Source organism: Camelus ferus, chromosome 7 (assembly GCF_009834535.1).
Source record: "Camelus ferus isolate YT-003-E chromosome 7, BCGSAC_Cfer_1.0, whole genome shotgun sequence".
NCBI lineage: Eukaryota > Metazoa > Chordata > Mammalia > Artiodactyla > Camelidae > Camelus > Camelus ferus.
The window spans coordinates 50,706,731-50,716,656 of NC_045702.1; the positions used below are offsets into that span (position 1 = coordinate 50,706,731).

The following is a 9,926-nucleotide window of genomic DNA, read 5'->3' on the forward strand; positions in this document are numbered from 1 at the left end:
CAAGTTGATTCTTCCCAGTCCCCTTTCCCAGCTGTAGCTGAGAATCCAATGTCGTTATCCCATAAGGACTAGAGGGATTATTTTTTCTTAACTGTGTTACCCAGATAATTACCAAATAATACCATATAAGTTAACCAAATAATAACCAAATGGTCCCTTTCCTGTGGCTGATGAGCCCACAATACCGTACTGTTGTTACCTGTAGGTACTGTGTTGTACAACAGATGGCTAGGACTTACTCATCCAGCACAACTGAAACTTTGTACCCGTTGGACAACAACTCCCCATCTCACCCCACTAACCCCTGAAAACTACCATTACATTCTCTGCTTCTGTGAGTTTGACTGCTTTAGGGTCCTCACAAAAGTGGAATCATGCAGTACTTGTCCTTCTGTATCTGGCTTTTTTCAATTAGCCCCTCCCTTCAGGTTCATCCATGTTGTTGCAAATGACAATATTAACTCCTTTTTAAGGTTTGAATCAAGAGTAAGAATAGTAAAGAGTTTTATTTGAGCCAAACTGAAAACTAGCCCAGAAGCCAGCTTCCCAGATTACTCTGAGAAGCTGCTGTGGAAAAGCGTGGTTTCCAGCACAGTTTTATATCTTGTTGGAACAAAGAACATTAAACAAGTCAGGAATATATTTCATCAAGGTTTCAGAAAACCAGACCAGCATGTACATGTACCGCAAATACAGTATGGCCTTGGTATCGAGGAAGGGAGTCATATTATCGAAGGAGTACCAGCTCTGGCATCCCAGGAAGAGGGGCATTTAATGTTTAACATGGACATTCTTTACTTCTGGTCAGTGTGCCCTTTTCTTTAATAATTAGAGCAGATGTACAGTGTATGTTTGGCAGACCACAAACAGGCTATTTTAGTCAGCATAAAATCCAAGTTAACTCCGGTAGAAGCCAGAATAACTTCACTTTATCTCAATATATGAAAATTTCTTTTATCGATTCCATTGTACGTGTATACCACATTAAAAGAAATCCATTCATCTGTAGATAGACGCTTGAGCTCTTCTCACTGTGAAATACTATTGACTATTATGAATAGTGATGAAATGAGAATGAAGGTAATCTCCTTCAGAGCCTGATTTTAGTTCTTTTGGAGATACACCCAAAAGAGGAGTTCTGAATCACACAGTACTTCTACTTTTAATTTTTCTTTAAGAACTTCCACACTGTTATCCATAGTTGCTGCAAGGTAGCTCTCATGTGAAATATCCTTATCAGGAAACAAAAAAAGAAAACAGGAACCAAAGGGACATAGGGAAACTTTGGGAGGTGTTGGATATGTCTACTGCTTTGATTATGGTGATGATATCATGAGTGTTTGCACATATATATCAAATTGTATACATCAAATATTTGCAGTTCTTAGTAAATCAGTTGCATCTCGATGAGGCTGTTAAAAAAAAGAGAAATGTATGTGACTGATGCATGGCTTTGTGGCTAAGGATGAGAGACAAGATGCAATGAATCTCAAAGGGCAAAGGTCAAAAGGCTGAGGGAGACTAGATAGCGCTGCCACCGCATTTCAAAGGCTACTGGACCCCTGCTGTGGAAACCCCGCCGGTATTAAAAGCTGAGAGCATGAAACCAGCTGGTGATTCCATGGTTAAACACTCATATTTTCTAAGGGCTTTCTCTGTCAGGCATAAAAATATAGGTTCAGTCCTTAAAACACTGAAAAATATTGCAGGGACACCATTTCACTCAGTTTGAAAATGAAATTCCCATCATAAATGTTATGGAGAGTCTTACCAAATAAACAGTAAACTGGCATTCCTGTTACTTGAAGGACTCAACAATAAAGGTCCTCAGGCAATCCTCCTCATCGCCTCCATTAATGTTAGTAAATGTTTAATAGTCTTGTTTGGGGGTGGGGGTAAGAGGCGGTGATTTGTAGCATTTGAGAATTTCTGTGGTATAAAGACTCCCAACGTGACTAATTTCAAGCTGTTCGGTAGAGATGTTCACAGTGGACTCTTACAAGTCAATGTGGACCGACCCAGGCCCACCACACCACTGTATAGTAGGTACCAAAACATTTGTGATTTTTGAGGCTTCCAGATCTCATTTTCCTTTCACTTTCAAATGACACAGAGATTTCAGAGAGAATCTCAGAGATGTATTTTCCTTGGCAAATGTTATCTTCATAATTTGCTCCTTGTACTGTTCTGTTTTATTCAGGATGGTTTTAAAATCATTGCAGGCATCTCCAGTAAAGTCTATTTTCTTATCTGGCCAGCATTCCCAGAGTTCTTGCAAAATTCTAAGGGTAAAAAGCAAAGCAGTCCAGTCAGCATCTAATAGTATATTCAGGGGTCAAGATGCAGAGCCTAAATCATGAGTCGCAGTACAGAGAATGTTTAGGGCTAATTTACAAGTCATCTAAAGCCATGTTTCCCAAAAAATTTATTCCCTCTTGCTAAGTCCATGTATGTCCATGGCTATTAAAAATTATAAAAAAATGTGATGGCCTCCAAGAAATGTTATATCCTTCCCCTCCTAGTTGAAACCACAAAATCTGTAAATGATGATACCAGTTGAGACTTTGCTAATTTTACAGTCTATAATTTTATTGTAAGAAGATTTTTTTGTCTTTGTTTTAAAGTCTGTTGTAATAATCATGTGTGCTCCCTCCAACCTCAAGATTACAACATACTTGGGAAGAAATATACAGCAGTGTGACAGATTTCCTACTTGTACCTCCAGCTTTCATTGAGAAACTCTTACCTAAAGACTGAATGACCAGCCAGAGGTCGCCTAATAGAACAGTTGATAGGGACAGTCCTTTCCTAACTACAGAAACAAATGGAACACCACCCTTTGGCTAACTAGACTTCATTTTAAAAGTTGATGCGTACATTTCTATTTTATCCTTCATGGCAAAATCCTTTGGAAACTAGTCGAAAAATTTGGTAAGTAAAGCATTCAAATAAAAAAAAAAATCTTTCTTACATTCTAATACAATGCTTATGGCTAGGAAAATCTCTATCAATAACCAATGTAAATACAATTGCATAGAAACTTAAACACAGTAGATATTGTATGAAATACATTGTATATTTCTTAGGGCTGCCACTGCATTGAATTCTTGACCCCACAGTAAATCCTGAGTAGGACAGTAGTGTAGTCTGGGTTGGTGCTAAAATATTACATAGCAAAATTCAGTTCTGCTCGTTGTTAATTTAATAGTGTTTGGATATTTCAAGATCCAACTTGGGGGACACCAACAAACAAGGTGAGCAAGACACAATCATCCAAAGTAATCCATTAATTTTCACATTTCATGGTCATAATTTTGTACATTGGCATTTGAACATGTGAAATATGAATTGCTATCATTTTTATTAAAGAAAGTGTAGGGTGAGGGAACCCTCATAATTGAAGGTTGTGGTTAATGTTTTCTAGATGTTAGTTTTCCATTACACCACAGTTGTTTTGTTGGTTATGACACTCTTATTACTAAGGAAGAAAATTATTAATTGATAAATAATGTACATGATTTTCTAGTGAATGTTTCAATTCTGCTTAGTTTTACCTTAACAGAGATGCTTTCTCTATCAGCATAAGGATGGTAGGGTTTCAGTGCAACATTTTGGGGGCAAATTTATACCTCTATGATTGACATATTTTCTTGTTCTTTTCTTTTTTATTGAAGTATAGTCAGTTTACAGTGTGTCAGTCTCTGGTGTACAGCATAATATTTGGATCACAGATATGCATACATATATTTGTTTTTATATTTTTTATTATAGGTTACTACAAGATATTGAATATAGTTCCCTGTGCTATACAGAAGAAACTTGTTTATCTATTTTATATATAGTAGTTAATATTTGCAAATTTCAAACTCCCAATTTATCCCTTCCCACCTGCTTTCCCCTGGTAACCGTAATTTTGTTTACTATATCTGTTAGTCCGTTTCTATTGTAAATAAGTTTGTCTTTTTTTTTTTTTTTTTTTTTTTTAGATTTCACATACAAGTGATATCATATGGCATTTTTCTTCCTCTTTCTGGCTTGCTTCACTTAGAATGACATTCTCCAAATCCATCTACGTTGCTGCAAATAGCATTATTTTATTATTTTTTATGGCTGAGTGGTATTCTATTGTATAAATATACCATAGTTTCTATATCCAGTCATTTGTCATTGGACATTTAGGTTGCTTCCATGTCTTGGCTATTGTATATAGTGCTGCTGTGAACATTGGAGTGCATGTATCTTTTCGAATTAGAGTTCCCTCTGGATGTATGGACCCCCACGATTGACATGTTTTCTTACCGAAACAAATATTCCTGCAATCATCTCTTAACAACTCAGTTTCTAACAATTTATAAGCTACATTGTATTTCTATATGTGTATATAAATTGTTGGTGTCCTTCCTTCAGAGTTGGGTAAACTAGAGTTTTAATTCTAGCTCTGACACTTTATCACTGGTAGCTTCAGGCAAATTATGTCCCACCTTTGAAACTTTTTGTAAAAAAAATATTTACCTTGTAGGTATGTTGTGAGGATTATATGAGAAAATGTACATAGAGCATTTAACATAGCCCTGGTACTTAGCATATAACAAATCGTATATGCATATGCACATGAAGACATCCATACAGAGCTGTGCATAAAGATATACATATAGACATAGGTATGCATGGATAAATAGACATAAACACAACCCCACACACATGGGATTTAATCCTTTTGCACAGTCCCTGCACAAGTTGACATTTTCCTGGGAATCTTTCGATACCTTTTATAGCCTAAATGTCATCATAGATGATGTGAATTGCTAAGAACAAGAAGAATGCATTAATTCTTTCATAACCAGTGAAGGAGTCCTATTGCCTGTAGGCAGATGTGACAACATGGCATAGGAGAGGGACTTTTTAAAAAATCTGGTTCCAGCAAACTTGTTTCATAGATTCTTATGTACAAGTTTCCAGTGGCCAGACAAACTATGTAAAGAGACCTGTAGAATGACACCTGGAGGGGTGGTAACTGTCCCTAATCCAACCTTATTTACATAGGAGGAAACTGGAACTGAGAGAACTAGAAAAATGACATTGGAAGAGTCACACGTTGAAATTGAGCAGAGAATGACTTGCCTTTTCATGTTGACAATTTTGAAGTACTCATTTCTTGTTAGAGCCTGTGTGATCATAACGCCAAAACCTTTTGAAGACAATGTGAATCATCCAATCTGGGGACAAATGGAATAAGTTTCTAAAGATGAAATATCCTGTAACCTACTTCATATTCAATTGGAAGCAAGGAAATGTAACAGAAGCAGTAAAAGATTTAACCACTTTGTTTCAAAGGTCATATGTGGTGGTTAATTAGTTTGAACTTTGTGAGGGCAGGAAGAGTGTCTGATTCAGCTTTGAACCCTGGCCAGTAGGAGGCACCTCAAAAGTTTGCATTGTAAAATGCCTAGAATACTACAGGTTTCCAATAAATGTGTGAAGCACTTAGCACACAGTGCATAAGTGTTTGGATTAAATTTGGACATTGTAGTCAAGCCAGGCCACTTAGAACAGTGCTAATGATTTTTGTGTCATCCATGCTCATAAATTCTCTAACATGGAAGCAAAGAAGGGAAGCAATGAACAGGTTAAGAAGAAAAATTCTCCCACCTCTGTCTTATTTCTTAAAGTACAATTTACATACAAATGTGTGAAACAGAAAAACTACAAGCAAATGAATCACATTTGGAACATCATTAAAGAAAAGTCCATTTGTCATGTGTTTGTGTTCAAGAGTTTTACTCTTGGCAAAACAGAACTTCTTGTTTGAAAGACAAAAGGCTTATTTTCCAAATGGCTTCAAATGCAATGAGTCTCTACAGAGCAGTTATCAATAATATTTTAATGTAATAATATAAATGAATACAAAATTTATGAACCTGAATCTCCTGTTCCCATATGATCCAAAGTAAATTGAAAAGATACTTGAGTAAATATTTTTTTAATTTTTTAATAGACTCAGGCAGTTTTGCAAGTAACTACTCAGTGAAAGGTCAAAAATGTCTCTACATTTGCCTATCCTTGGTCTAGCGCTCGTTCATTACTTCTACCCACATTCGTTGAGTGCTTACAGTGTGCCAAGGCAGCGAGCAATTTTTATTTAGGGACTGGACAAAACTTTCCCTAAAGGGCTTTGAAAGTTCAAAATCCAAATTAAGAAAACATTCTCCAGTTCTTCGTATCTTTCTGTCGCTGGTACTTTATGTGGACATGATTGGCTACAGCATGCCAAGGTGCAGGAGTGATAAATTAGCTCAATTATGCATCATCTTGCAAACGAGCCAATGATACACTCACTTTACTTCCCACCAGCTATTTGGATAACTCTTTGACATGATTGATGTATCTGCAATTTCATGCACTTGTCTCTTCTTACTTGTCTTGGGTGTTGTCTTAAGACTACGTGTCGTATTTCATTTGCTTGCATACATTGTATGGAATTGCAGAGGTGTCTCCTAGGTCTGTATTGGCTTCTCAAGTAGAATAGATTGCATAAAGTGTAATAACCCTTTGCAAAGTCTTTAGCACTAGTATGAAAATTAGCAGAAATAGAGGTTGTTACTGTATGAGTCATTCTAAGAATCAAAGATGCTTTTTATGGCTTCTAGGTGTGCTGAAAACCTTCAAGTTTCATGAAAGTTAAGGATGGGCTCTGTCAGAAATTGGATTTTGGAAAGCTAGATTGATGTTCCCCAAAGCTCTTAATATAATAATACAGGCTTGACGTACTTTATGATCTAAACCCTAGAATTGATCAAGTTGATTCCTCTAAAGGAATGCATATAGGGATATTAATTGCCATTAGAAAGTAAACATCTTTATAGAGAATGAAGATAAGCTGTTAGATCCTCCTGAGAAGTTCTCCTGTACCTTTGTGAAGGACTCCATCGTTTTGAACAACGTTAGACTTCGGGAATCGGTATACAGCACATACCTGAGCTCTTTGTAGCTAATATATGCTAAATATTCTGTAAGCATATATAAGCTAAGTTTGCAGGCGAAATTTAGTAGATAGCTAGTATGAAGTTGAGAAACCTAGATCAAGAGGGATACTAAGTTGGAAGCAAAAACTTTTCTTTTCACTACTACTGGGCCATAATCCACAGGAAGTATTTTCATTTTATCTCATGGCCCAATGCTGCACATACACACATACGTATTTGTATGCATAGCTGAAACAGAACTAACAATACTTTCCCTTACTATGTAAAGAATGCTTTCTATGTAATGGATATGTTTCAGTATTTTCTACCCTGTTGTATATCATCTTTTAAAATATCATATCCATTGTAGAAATCTCAGTAAAAGATAGTGGTTGTAAATTGCAGTTTGACAAACACTGAAATTGAAGATCAGGTCCATCCCAGAAGCTGGGGTGGGGATGTGGGCAGGACTAAGGAATGGGGTGGGAGGGGCACTAGGATGAGGCTAGTGAGGCAATTTAAGGAGGTATTCACTCTAACACACTGACATCTAACATCCTTTCCTTGCAGGACCTGTGAGTGAGTGCTCCCTTAAATTTTGCACTCTTGCATCTTACACCACATGTTAGTCTCAGCCCTGATGATCAAAAGAGCTTAATAAGGATCTAACCATTTCATTCTGATTGTAGAATGGTATCAGAAGCAGGAAGGTAAATAAGACCAGGGGAAAAAATCAGAGAAAGGAAAATGGAGTATTTTAGAGCAAACAGTAGGTCAGAAGATCACCCATCAGGCTACAACTTGGAAGAGAATATTCCAGGGAGTAGATCCAAGTTAGAAAGTTCTAAGCAAAGATGAGAGCTACTAAAGCTGGAGGTTTCACCTAGGGAGGCTGGATCTTGCTAGTGTTAGTAGTCTTCTGGCTGGGATGAAGCACTTCTATTCCAGAGCAGCGCTTTGGGTAGGGATTATGCTTGTAGTACAAATAATAGTGGTATAAACAAATAGGGGGCTTATTTTTGTCATGTAGCATCAAGTCTAGAGGTGGAAAGTCCAATACTGCTTTAAGGATGCCCCCAAAGACCCAGGCTTCCTGCTCCACTATCCTTAGTTACAGACCTTTGTCGTCATGGATGCAGGTGGTCCACCTCCATCCTCACAAACACATTGCAATTAGTAGAAGGGATATTCATAAGAGGAGGAAGAAAAAGGAGGAAGATCATGAAGAAAAGGGAAAAGGAAGAAAGGGAAGCAATGCTTCCCTAGAAACCCTCAATTGAATTCATCCTGGGTCTTATTGGCCAGAACTTATTGGCCACTGCTAGCTGCAAGTAAGAGTAACGTATTTTGCTTTTTATCTGGGTACCTTGCTGCCCCCACCCCCGACAAATGATGGGCTTTTGTTAGCAAGCAAGAATCGGAGGGTGGATAAGTAACTAGTATTGTCTGACACGTACGAGAGAACCTAATCCCAAAATGACAAATCCATGTGGAGTAGGTAATTGCGAGCACCTGCTAGTGAAGGCGGCACATGTTTTCTTTCCCATTTTATGCTTGAGAATCCTGAGGCTCAGAAGGCAAGGAAAGGGCAGGACTAAGAAGGAAGCTCCGGTCTGCTTGATGCTAAACAGATCTTTCTATGACTCCACTCTCCCAGGGTAAGTCAACATATGCCACTTTTCCTCTCCCCTAGGTTTTCATCTGCAGGCCCATCTGGCCAAATGTTCTCTTTCTTTTACAGAATAAGAGATGAAAACATCGTGAGTTAGTAGAGGGCTCTCAGAGAGGAGGGCATATGGTTGGGGACAGTGAGACTTTTCAGGTTAGTTATCTCAGAATTTAGATTCTAGAGAAAAAGAAAGCAAGCCAAAATATCATAGATTTGCCTTCTCTCTGAAGGTTCAAGGAATCAGAGAGCATCTGGTTCAGAATATTTGGCAAAGTCCAGTGCTAACTGCTGGGCTGCAGAGTTTCTCAGCACATGGGCCACAGACCATGTAGATCAGAATCACTGGGTCTCTTCCAAAAAAAATTGAGATTTCAGATAAATACTCCTGTGATAGGTGATCAGGACCTCTGAGGATGGGGCCTCAGAATGTGAATTTTAATAATCTCTCAGATTATTTATGATGCACAATACAGTTTGAGATACATTGATACAAAGTATCAATAATAGCCTGTATTGGGTACCTACTTTGGCAAACACTGGATGAGACATACATATATATATAGGACCCTTGAGTAGTACACCTGGGATTCCTTCCAGCCATATTCCTTCCTGGGCACCAGACTCCTTAAGGAAAGTGGGAACATTCCATGTGGTTCCCTCCATCCTACTAGACAGCCCACTTAAGTACACTTTCTGGGTCCATTAGACAGTTGAGTGTGTACTTGTGGTCAAGACACCTAGACCAATACTGTGTGGTGTGAATGGAGGAGAGAGAATCACAGGTGGAAGCAGCCCTCTCGGAGTTTTCATTATTTTAACTTCGGTGTTCCAGCAGCATTCCTCAGCCTTGGTTCAAGTGAAAGTAGGCCCCTTCCTACATGGGTTGGGGGGGGGGCGGGGGCGGCAGAGGGCTCACCTCAGGAAAGAGAGGAGAGACGGAAAATAGCAAATAAACCAGAAATCTGCCCTTGAATTAGGGCTGACACAGAGCAACAAAGAGACTAGCAGGAGGTGCACCAATCTCGCTTGGCTTTGAGATTGTCTTTTGCAGGGGTGGGGACGAGGGCGTTACTTTTTTTTTTTTTTAAACAGAATTATTTCATCTGAATTGGGAAAGCAGTAAATAATTAGGCTAATTTGTTTGTGTATGTGGTTCAAAGAAGCCTCTAGAAACCACGATCCCCTGATTATAAACGGAGAAGGCAAGCAGGAAGGCAGAGCCTCGTCAGCTTAATGCCCTGGATGTGGGGCTGGGGCAGGGCCGACTTGACTTATTCACCCTCCACATGGAGGGT

At 38.4% G+C, this 9,926-nt stretch overlaps 1 long non-coding RNA gene across 1 annotated transcript; it reads left to right on the forward strand.

Annotated features, from left to right (window-relative positions):
- The first annotated feature begins 1,048 nt into the window (after window positions 1-1,048).
- LOC116664943 lies at window positions 1,049-7,901 on the forward strand. Its single transcript, XR_004321498.1, has 3 exons — window positions 1,049-1,060; window positions 3,699-3,704; window positions 7,824-7,901. It is a non-coding gene; the product is annotated as an uncharacterized LOC116664943 (long non-coding RNA).
- Window positions 7,902-9,926: the final 2,025 nt, after the last annotated feature.